At 40.2% G+C, this 12326-nt stretch overlaps 1 long non-coding RNA gene across 1 annotated transcript in view; it reads left to right on the forward strand.

Moving 5' to 3' along the window:
• The first annotated feature begins 2844 nt into the window (after positions 1 to 2844).
• The window catches only part of LOC135463091 (uncharacterized), a 30889-nt gene continuing 21407 nt past the window's right edge, over positions 2845 to 12326 (forward strand). Inside the window, exon 1 of the long non-coding RNA XR_010443517.1 lies at positions 2845 to 4368. This is a non-coding gene — a long non-coding RNA (uncharacterized LOC135463091). The remainder of the gene's footprint in view (positions 4369 to 12326) is intronic.

Raw genomic sequence — 12326 nt, forward strand, 5'->3', positions numbered from 1 at the left:
TAAATCAATGTTCCCTGCCTGCACATTGGGACCGTAACAGTGTCTCACTATTTAAGATCTCTGCGTCGAAACGGACATTCGTTTACCAGCCGTCAATCAAAATGGACGTTCTATGTCAGTGATCGCAAGATCAATTCCCCAAAAAACAGCGTTAAGCACAGTCACCTGGGAACTATGAATGTAAATGACGAGCACTAGGTAACCTTCCGTCATTGGCTCTCAAAACAATGCAATATAAGAACCAATCGGCGGAAAGTGTCAGTACCCACTGCAGGTTCAACATGCGCAGTTCGTGCTATTCGCTCCAAGATTTACGTCTGAACTGAAAAGTAGTTGGACACTGACTGAATAATACTCTCGAGCAGACAATATAAATTCTGCTGATTTTTTTTTACCTAATTAAAATACATCAGATTTTAATTTTGAACAGAACTGAAAGGTTTATACCCATGGTTGGTACCGGTTCACTCCCTTTATACAGGTTACCAAAGGGACAACTGTAGTAATTTCACTTCCAGCATCAACAGTTAAAAGATGATGGTCATGCTACTTTAATAGTTTGATGTGTTGTACAGAAAAAAGTGCAAGTTACATGTGGTGGTATGCCATGGCACAGCTCAAAAGTTTATGCATATATATGTCCAGTTTAGGAAGTTGAAGTAGCCATACCGCATAAACAAACCATCACCTAGCTTAAGGTTTGACTACATATCTGACATGTCGTAGACATACATGTAGTTATATGGTTGCTAAGCTCTGCTGTGTTCAGTTTCGAGCTACACTTTTACAGTTCTTTAAATATATCTGAAGATTAGCAAATGAAATGGGATGTTTGAATGTTAATTGCTTGGCAATCGATTTGACGTTGTTGGCCAAAAAATAAGATTTATTTTTTTCATTTTCCTTGTACCCAATTCAGATACGCCACACGCAAATGTTTCAAATTATAAATGTCCTAGACGAAGACGCTATGGAAAATGCTATTTTCTTTATCTGCATGCAGTAGTTTCTGGGGTGAACTTTTGTAGGGCTTATGAATAATGCATTTGGAATGCCGCCAGACCAGAGACGTTCTGCCAGATGTTAACACTCTTAGACACAGAAACTTTAAAATTTATCAAGTCCGTGCTAGTTCTCGCTGCCACATTCGCCCATTGCGTTGCTCTTTCCTCCCAGCGGAGGCGAATCAGATCGGAGACTGGGATCCAGCTGTAGCAAAGTTAGTATTTTTATCCGGCACATGGATTGTTTTAGTGGCGTTTGTTTACTATTTAATCATTCACACGAATGGTTTGAATAAAACGCTAACTTATGTAAATTGACAAGAGGCTGAATTTCAAGGGTTACGTGTGACCATTTGCCAACTACAGTAAACACGTTGTCGTTCCTGTCCTGATTTTCTCTCTGTGCTGTTTGTCTGTATTGTTATCACATGCTATATACACACACATTAAAACAACCAAAAGGTTCAACTTATGCACTCTTGAACCATCCAGCATGAAGGCTGACTTAATCGTCCACGTATGGTTAGGTAACAAGAAAAAACTGGATAATCAGATAAACAATACAGTCCTTTCACAATAATTTAAACAGTTGAGACATTTTATAGAATTTATAGATTATGGAACATCACTACTTGTGGGTGACAATAAGAGTCAACAATGCATGGGTAAGCGTTTGCACAGGCTATCAGTGGCCACCTGTCTTCTACCAACATCTGGAAATCTGTACGCCGTATGTGGGAAAGACTCGGATGCTTCAGCGGTGGTAGGACTTAGAGTGAGTGCTTGGGGTTTAACGTCGTACTCAACAATTTTTCAGTCATATGACGACAAGGTAGGACTTAGAACGGTGAGTCCGTGCGGTAGGACTTAGGCCGCACGGACTCACCGTTCCACATGAAGACACAGCATACTTACACCGGCGTACTGACTCCTTGACGAGATGTGATTTAAAAAAATGCAATGTACGGTGTAAACCCCAAAAACACAACCATTACACATGCGCACAAGTGAGAAACTTGGCTGAAGTAAACAAGGGACAAAAGTAGACTAAAACAGATTGGCTCAAAACTTATATGCTGTCTATGAACAACATTTCGATTAACTGACTGACCTATTTGCTGATCGATTATTCCATTGATTGATTGACTTTTTTTAACATATCAACTGATTCGCTGATAAATGGGCTGTCTAACTTTTTGACTGATTGATGGATAGCTTGATTAAATGATAAAGATAAATCAGTACATTCACTACTCAGGCTCCCGGCAGGAGACTCGTATGTGAACCCGGTCGTATGTGGGAAGGTCTGCCAGAAACCTGCGGATGACCGTGGGTTTCTCCCGGGCTGTGCCTGGTTTCCACCCACCATGATGCTGGCCGCCGTCGTATAAGTGAAATATTCTTGAGTACGGCGTAAAACACCCCTCAAATAAATAAATAAATCGTGTGTGAACCTATTTAAAAAAAAACCCTGTAAGCTGGACTGTGCATTATATTGCATTATGTCTTTATTAGTTACGGAACACATTTATGCGGTACATTTTCTGCATTGTCAACATATTTTCTAGAATAGAGGTTATGTCACTAGCGGCAATGTTATAGGTTGGTGTAGCGCGAATCATATAGAGAGGCAATAAAACAGCCTGGCCGTCGGGTACGACTCTCCACTGCCACGCGGTGACGTAGCAGGTCCACGTGCCAGCTGCTCTCTGCCTGCTTAATATATGACTTTAGCTAAGTATTTGTGACGCGCCAGCCAGCGGTGGCTCATGCTCAAACACCGGGCAATCAAGCTCTCCGCAATCCGCAGAAATCCAGAGTGGTCTTCCCCGCTGCCATCAGTATTATGGTAATACACTCGAACTCCACTCAGCGCGGACCTGGCAGGGAGCTACAACGGTATTACGGGCGTGGTGCTCTTTTCTTCTCCGCCCAGTAGAGCGATTACGGTGGAAAAAGAACTTCGCAGGAATAAGGGCGTGTCTGTCAAGGAATTGTTACGTTGCTGAAATACAATCTCTTCGATGACTTCCTTATCACAAGATCGTATTACTTGGGTTGTTTTTGCATTTGTAATAATCTATCTACAGGTTGAAAGGGCGCGTCTAACATGTGTATGAAATTGGCGCTGATGCTCTCCTGCACAGAGGTATTATCTGATCTAGCACCTGCTCTCCGTGTTGATCTATGAACTTCGCTGTCTTCTGAAAACGTTACTTATTGTAACTTGGGTCACATTTTTCTTTCGAGTGTCGCAAATTCGTGCTTACCTGGACGTCTCCAAGGAAACTGTATAACTAGGATTAGGGATTAGTCGGTGCCAGCATTCTGAGTATTACAGCCTCAGACTTCTCAAAGAAGAAGTATTAGAGCAGAATCAAAGACATAAACGGAAAATAGCCTATTGACTGAAACTTGGTAAGTTTGTAATAGATTTCACCGATTCTGGTATTTCGGGCAATGCTATATCCGGGCAGTGCAAATGTCTTTTTAAAATCGAACCAATAGCAGTGCTCATTGATACTTGCCGGATGTACAACATAATTCATGGTAATAAAGTCATTGCCTAGTGACAAGGAAACGGGGAAATAGCCTGATTAAAAGCACCTCTCAAAATTATTCAAGTCATTCGTCGAATCATCGCAAATCGGAGCTCAAGGTGTTTTCAAGGTAGAACAATACTCCTGCCGCCTATTTGAAGTTTTCCAGAAAACGCGTTAATCATTTTCTCCAAAGTTGCCCGAACTGCCAGGTATTCAAGGAAAGAACTTCAAAGGCTTTGTGAAAGTGTGTTCTTCAACATCGTCCGATTTTAAAAAGAGGGGTCCAATATTGTTACTGAAGTGCACGTGGAAGGTATTACGTGGTACGCAGTACAGAAATAGCTTAGATCAAAGAGACGTTCGGATATTCTCGTCATCAAGTATTCTCGAGAAAACCATATCAAACTGGAGAGCGGCTAAATTTAACTCCATGGTGGGTAAATGAAAAGAACACTTAGCCCACACCTTACTATTTGGGCTAGCAGGAATTTGGCCAGGATTACTAGAAAGGTAGATATATTGGGAATTTAAGTTCTGCTGAAGGTGTGCCTCCGGGAGCAGCAGGTATTTGTCGATCGTTGGTATATCTTATACTACGCCAGATGCAATAGATTTTGGAGTGGAAATCGTCTGTTGCGCCTATTACCCGAGGCAGAAGTCGACACCCCGTTAAAGTCTTCTGAGACAATACTTCAAGAGTAATTCAGAAGTTTATTTCCCAGAAGGATGGAGAAGTTTGCTATGCTCGCCTTCTTATTTGGACTATATTTCAAGTGCTTTGGCTTACAGGATAAACACAGAAACGACGTTAAACAGAGAAGGTAAGTGATTCTGTACAGAGTGAAAGAAAAATTACGACTTTACGCTACTTTGGGGCCATTGTTGTCACCTGGAACATTCGAATGAGGTACATTCAGGGGTTTTCTTTCCATTATGTAAAATCTACAACAAAATGTTCCTCAATGTTCTTTACTATTTCTTTAAAGCAGCATATATGAGTACTTCAAAGCATGCATACATGTCTCCCTTGGCATGTGTACCTTAGTTTTACATATGTACACCAAAAATATGTGTTTACTACAAATTCCTTTCGTGAGGAATTACTGCACATAGCCGTTTAGCTTAGACGGGTTAATCGCGTCACAGAAAGTGGACTAACAAAGTCCTCATTAGCTCACACAACGTCATGATTTCTTAGCAGAATTTTAAAAGAAAATGTACGTATTCAAACCGAATAACAACTCCTGAGATATGATTTGTAAATGCACGTAAAACTGTGTCAGTTTGAGGTGAAATTGAATTCCCATATGGTACCTGTGTCCTGGCCTGCTGCTACTGTATGCTTTGAAGAAACATTTATCACATGACAAATGACGTAGTAAAATCGGGTTCCGCACTGCGGGTTAATTGCCCCTTCCGGGCGCTTACTTCACAGAAAAACAATTTTCAGACGTATCCATGGGGACAAGTCATGACAAAAATCAGAGTAAGACGGATTCACTACTTGCAATGCATCACAAAAAAGCCAGAGTTAGATTCGAACTCTCAACCATCGCATTCGACAAGATGTTAATATAAATAAAGACATACAGCATAGAGGGTAAGACGGTCACACTTAATAAAGCCTCTTGTTAGTTTACCTCAGTCAGGGTTTTGTTCTAACTGTTCATGTAGATTCATAAACAGTAGCGATTTAAATGTCCCATTATAAATTGGCTTTAGCAGAATTAGGTGAAAAAATGCAGTGATGTTGATTGCAAATTATAAGACGTCACTGATCTAGAATTACTCAAATTGACGTGTTGTCATCACATTTTGACATACAATGACTTTAAAACAATGCAAAGGGACTAGGTCCTGGGGGACTTAGTCCAGCAGCAGAATTCTGGTTTATTCAGAAATGCAAAGACGTACAACATAGAGAGTAAGACCTGAGCAGCGGCGACATTGTGACACCAGTGAAATACGGCCTCTTGTCCCTGACGTTAAAGAATAACTAAACAAACTGTGCATGCGGCTCTTTCTTGCCTTTTATCCGGGGTTCAAGTTGGCATGTCAGCCCTATTTGACGCCAGATCTGCCTTATTCAGTTCTACATATATCTCCATGCATTGGGGCATTACTTCGATATCCCTGGTGTCATATGCAGAGGACATAACTCACTTCCGGCTTTAATGATGCGACTTCTAGCTCATTAAAACTGATTTTCCGACATAGGTTTACCTCATACTGCAAACTGCACGTCATTGTAATGCGTGATCGAATCTATAACGTAAAGGCTCAGGTAAAATATATCGCTGTACTGAACTGATAATGAAGGGATACATGTAGACCTGCGCCCTACAAGTAAATGTGAAGATAATTAAAATATGTGTGAAAAAAACATCCCCCGATGTCTGTCAGCAGACTATAAAAGGCCACATGAGGTGTTACAATTTGTTACAGGTGTCGTCATTCTAGTCTTTACGGTTTACAGTCTACAGGTAAAACGTGATTTTTTTCAGAATTGTGGATATCCGGAGGCAGGCCGGAAGTAAAACCATGTGCTTTGCAAACATTGGATATACACAAGGGAACAGTTTCACAAAAATGTCGCACATGTGCGATTTGTCAGACATATTGGACAATAGTAAGGTAATAGTGATGTTCAAACTATCAAATGACAAATGTACGATAAAAAAATGACGTACGTCGCTTTGTGAAATTAGGCTCTGTAAACTTAGAATGGCAAATTGCATATAAAACGGTATTTTATGTGTGAGTTTTTGCCCACCCCCACCCCCTCCAAAAAAAAAAGAGAAACAAGAAAAAAAAAAAACAAATATGTTTCTTTTTTGGCCTTTAGATAAAATATGAAATGGGAAATCTTACATATTTGGACCAAATTACATCTAAAACGATCAAATTTGGCTCAACTGAGGATAAAGTTCCGGCAAAAATGAAACACAACTGACAAAATTGGTCACGTGACGTATTAACAATGGCCACAGAATTCTAATTTGCATAAGAATGGAATTCGAAGTCCTAGAGGAGATCTTTGAAACGGTTCCGTATATGTTTGAAATCAGTAGTCAACCGTTTTGAAAGAAAAGTTTTCCAGTGAAGTTGGAAATAATCCAATATGACTGCTACGCCAAGGGTGTAATAAACCTGAGCTTTTTAAGTGGTATCAGTTTGAATGCTGTACTTTAAGGCGATAACGTTTCAAAATTTGACTGCAATAAACTGGACTGAAGAGTTGGAGCAGAATGTGGTGGAATAATACTAAAAATCTTAACAAGAACAATAGAGTTTCGAGCCAGAATGGCTTGAAGTTCACGCCTTGCAATCTGACACTTCGATAAATAAATGGTTTATATACAACAGTAAGGATCTCAAATATATGGTTAAATCCGCACCCCACCCCCCCCCCTCCTTGCGACACACACATAGACCACCAGAAACACCGAAAACCACTTTCAGACCTGTCTGTTGTAGTTAAAGTTAACGTATACTTCGAGGCAGCAGGCAATTGGCAAAGAACTTCATGCACGTCGATTTAAAAATCTGTAGCTCGCAAATGTCCAATTCTTAACGGAGACGGCATGCAGAGAACGTCGGTCATTTCCAAGTTTTCTGAGAGCGGGATTGAAGCAATGAAGCATGCTTTAAGTGAAGCACTAGAGCATGATAATAAGTGATAGTTAAATAAGGTGTAGTTACCTAGTATGGTAAAACATATTGATAGGCGCTAGAGTGTAATTAGGCCATCTAAATTCGGAAACCATCAGACCTACTTTTAGGTAAAATTTGCACTTACATATACTGCGTATCTTGTAAATGTACATTGATTGTAAATCACCTGTATCGGGTGTATAGATAAATGACAGGCTGCACAGAGATGATGCACTTTCAATATATACCCCAAAAATGAAATAGTAAAGAATTTCCGCTCAAAGCGTTTGCAAAAGAACTGGCGTAGGAACAGACGAAATACATACAAAAGTTTGAACTATGCTATTATAGAGGTAACTGAAACAAAACTGTCGAAATTTATTCCTCAACTCATGAGGAAAGTTTGTTGGTCTGTTTCTTTTAACTTGTCGCCTATGATGCCCCCCTGTAAAACCACTCAGTCGCTATACCAAAGTTGGCTTTATTCAGTGACACGTTACACCACTTGCTCTACACATTGCCCTGTTGGACGTCTTTATCATTACAAAGAATATGGAGTTGGAGAATTCAAGGGCATAGCAGTGCGCATGGTGGCCTATACTGGTACCATTCTTATCTGCGAAATCAAATTCTTGTCAAATTGCACTAGTAGTTCAAAATTTATAACCGTAGATTGGCTCCGCTTTGTATAGGCTGTAAATGCTCTCTAGCCACATTGTGCAAATAGCTGTAAATCATATGTACTCATTGAGAATTACATGACCCGAAAAGTTTACCGTCGGACAGTCTGTTGACTACGATGGGATGGTTAAAAATTGCGGACTGAATTTCAACAGAAATGTATGTCACATACAGCTCTCCACATCCTGTTCTCCACATCCTGACCTCGTAAATATTTTAAAAGGCTGAAAATATGGCGCTGTTTTAAATGTGCATCTATAAATATGTGTAGATGATAATACATCAGAGTAAATCTCTCGACTTATAATTACGTCCTGTCTGTTTGGTTTGTTTATTTAACATTATATGAGATCAGTCGCACTAAGCCGTATATATAAAAACGGACTTGTGGGTAAATAACTACAGGACCAATGTCCAACGCAACATTTAACCCAAATGACGAAGGAACTAAGAAAGTAAAAAAAAGGTAGCAGTATGTAAAAAAATCTGACATATATGTGTCAGCCGTGCTTTGATTTGCAGCTTCTCAAATATACAACCTGTCGATCATATTCAGCAGAATGCCTCGGGTTGAGCGGACTTCAATGCAGTTATGAATACAGTTATGAGACCCTGGACATTCTACCAGTATTGACTTACAAGAGAATTATACCCATTTTAAAACTTAAGAAATCTGGTGAACGCGTTTAATGGAATAAACTTGACAAACCAGTTGTGTAGTGATAATTTGTGATGTGGGTTTAAATCGTCACATAACACACAGGACACAACAAATGCTACACGGCGAGGTATTTGAAGGACCCTTCGGCAAGATAAGGGTTATTTACAATATCAAATCTGAAACTCTCCATCCTGTCGTAAAATCGGCGTGATAGGAAACCGCACTGGTCTTTCTACAAATATATATGCACATAAGATGTACCATCTTCAGTGCATGTAGTTTCTTTTAAGTACAATATTGTTGGACATATAGTTGTGACAGGCTTTGATATACATGGTTTTTTTTAAATCTAGCAGATCCTTTGCATACCCATTAGAGCATTAGACAGATCGGGCCCGGTGAAGATTACTCTTTCATGATGTCTGTATGTAGTCGTCGTGATAGATTGTTTCCCGGGTGGTACATATACGTTATTATTGGGAATGTTAAGCGACAAGATGAACGAGGAAACATCTCCTGAATGGTAACCCCTTTATGTAGTGGAACTGATGAAGGATTTGTTGCCCCTGGCTTTAACGTAGCGGTGATGGGGTTTATTAAACACGTATATAATTAGTAATGAAATTCTATCATTTACCTTCTCTGTGGGCAATAACAGTATGGAGAGCAAAGGCATTCCAAGTACTGATGTCCATGTACAGTAGTTGTATTAAAGTGTTAAGTTTTTAAGAATCCGTAAGTTACACTTGACTTGTAATCTTACTTTTATAATTGCACAACAGTACTTATCAAAGTGACTTGCGCTTTTTCACTACTTTTGTTAAGAGCGTAGATACAAGTTTGGTGACGTCCCTCCCCACCCCAAAAACTGCAAAAACTGATGACATATTACTCATACATTGCACAAGAGTCTTGAGAAATTTAGCATTCGAAGGGCAAAGAAACAACCTGTTTTAATGGAGTTGGCTTTTAACTTGATAGCCCTTTTCACCACATATCGTACGAAGCTTGCCCTCGAGATTCTCCGTTACTACATTGCGGGCTCTTGTGAATGATGACAAATGTACAATTTTTATTGGAATTCCCAGGCGGCCCATGTAAGCTAAAATATTCACCGTCTTTCTTTAGGCACGAAAAGCTTTGTGGTGTCAAAAGCTTTGCCATCCCAACGTGAAGGATTTCGTTAGCTGACCGTTTTCGTCAATAGACCTAAGACTTGTGCTTGGCATTGAGTTGTCCGTTTTGACGTGAACTTCTTTAGGGATATCGCCTCGTGTGCTTATAATTGTTTTAACGATTGCCTAATCGGGTTCACTGTCGAATGGTCAGAGTCATTGCACTGTTCAGGACTATAATGCGTGCTGCGCGCCATAACTGAAGCTTAAATGATTACCTACGTAGACGTTTCTGCCGCCTTCACCGTCACTTGACAGTCTGGCTGTGCCGTGACAGAAATGCGACGGATAATTTTTGCATGAGAAAATAGCGACATTCGAATTTCAGACCAGAAACTAAAGTGAAGGTCATACCTCTTGTCAAAGAGACATACCCAAAAACGGTGGAGGGTACCCAACTTTGCGATTTTTGGCACCATGGAAATTTTAGGATAGAGTCAAATTTTATTTCTTTTTTTTAATTAAGTTTCGCTCAGGTCGCTGACTATAGATTTAGTAGCGGGAAAATACATAATATAACATAATTTCCTAAAATACGATAAAAGGCCTAAAACAAACGAGTCCAGCTATCACTCTCTCAGTCAGAACCATTTCCCAACTATCACACCGCCGTCACTCCTCTGGTTTACGCTGCAGTCTTTAAGTCAGAGCTATTTCCCAACTATCCCACAGCCGTAACTGATCTGGAATATGCTGCAGTCTTTAAATCAGAACCATTTCCCAACTTTCACACAGCTGTAACTGATCTGGTTTATGCCGCAGTCTTTAAGTCAGAACTATTTCACAGCTGTCACACTGCTGTAACTGCTCTGGTTTATGCCGCAGTCTTTAAGTCAGAACCATTTCCCAATTACCACACAGCCGTTACTGTTCTGGTTTATGCTGCAGCCTTTAAGTTAGAACTGTTTCCTAACTATCACACAGCTGTAACTGCTCGAGTTTATTCCGCAGTGTTTAAGTCAGAACCATTTCCCAACTATTACAATGCCGTAACTGCTCTGGTTTATGCCGCAGTCTTTAAGTCAGAACCATTTCCCAATTACCACACAGCCGTTACTGCTCTGGTTTATGCTGCAGCCTTTAAGTTAGAACTGTTTCCTAACTATCACACAGCTGTAACTGCTCTAGTTTATTCCGCAGTGTTTAAGTTAGAACCATTTCCCAACTATTACAATGCCATAACTGCTCTGGGTTATGCCGCAGTCTTTAAATCAGAACCTTTTCCCAATTATCACACAGCCGTTACTGCTCTGGTTTATGCTGCAGCCTTTAAGTTAGAACTGTTTCCTAACTATCACACAGCTGTAACTGCTCGAGTATATTCCGCAGTGTTTAAGTCAGAACCATTTCCCAACTATTACAATGCCATAACTGCTCTGGGTTATGCCGTAGTCTTTAAGTCAGAACCATTTCCCAATTATCACACAGCCGTTACTGCTCTGGTTTATGCTGCAGCCTTTAAGTTAGAACTGTTTCCTAACTATCACACAGCTGTAACTGCTCTAGTTTATTCCGCAGTGTTTAAGTCAGAACCATTTCCCAACTATTACAATGCCGTAACTGCTCTGGTTTGTGCCGCAGTCTTTAAGTCAGAACCATTTCCCAACTATCACACAGCCGTAACTGATCTGGTTTATGTTGTAGTCGTTTACAATGAAGCTGCAGCCTACTAAATAGTTTATGTATATGCATCGTGTTTTTAAAGCTGCTGCGTTGGATGTACGAACAGTTGTAATCAAAGCACATCTGAGGCACCGCACATACTTTCATTTGAAAAAAAACCCCCCAAAACAACAGTTAAAGTTGTACACCACTTAGGGAGTGAATTAAGTTTCTTGCAACGTATGAGCTGCATTACAAAGTGCTTCTCTTTTAGAGATACCCTGTAATTTAATTAATTGCTTTACATACTCTCTTATTTTATTAATGGTTTTTGAACGTTATTTGAGAAGTGGCCATACCGATTATTTTTACCTGCAACGCCAATTTTGTTTAACGGTTGCTATATAAAAGTCTCTTACAACGCTTATAGGCATCCGTGTACTTCATGTCTACATCACGTGATCTTCCGCACATGACCAGTTGAATGGAACAATGATATCGCCAACATTTGATGTTTTAGGAATATTTATTACAATAACTATAATTACAAATCGTATTTCAACAAATAATACCACCATGATTGTAAAGCATGCGCTACGAAACCTAAAATAGATATACCTGAGACATGCTTATTTTGCACCTGTACGGGTACATTTAAGCACAATGGCTGTAGAAAACAATTCGCCTCTCACACTCTCCGCGGTAATCGGAATTTGACGCGATATCGAATTAGAACACAAGAACGGAATAACGATTTCCTCTGGTAGGATGCTACAATATGCGTGGACGGGTCTGTTGATGACCGACGCTTTAGGCGCTACACCAGAAGCCACACCCCACTGCACCACCCAGGCACTTTCAACCCGACTCCGGGCAGAGCTGAGGGACGTTTGGATGCTTGACTCTCTATAACTCAGCGACAGCGTGGAGACTATAATACCTTTGTCATGAGAACAGCCGGCTAGGTGGTCGTAGGTCGAAGCGTCACATGAATTGTACCCCCAGA

The sequence above is a fragment of the Liolophura sinensis genome, chromosome 2 (genome assembly GCF_032854445.1).
Source record: "Liolophura sinensis isolate JHLJ2023 chromosome 2, CUHK_Ljap_v2, whole genome shotgun sequence".
In the NCBI taxonomy this organism is placed as follows: domain Eukaryota; kingdom Metazoa; phylum Mollusca; class Polyplacophora; order Chitonida; family Chitonidae; genus Liolophura; species Liolophura sinensis.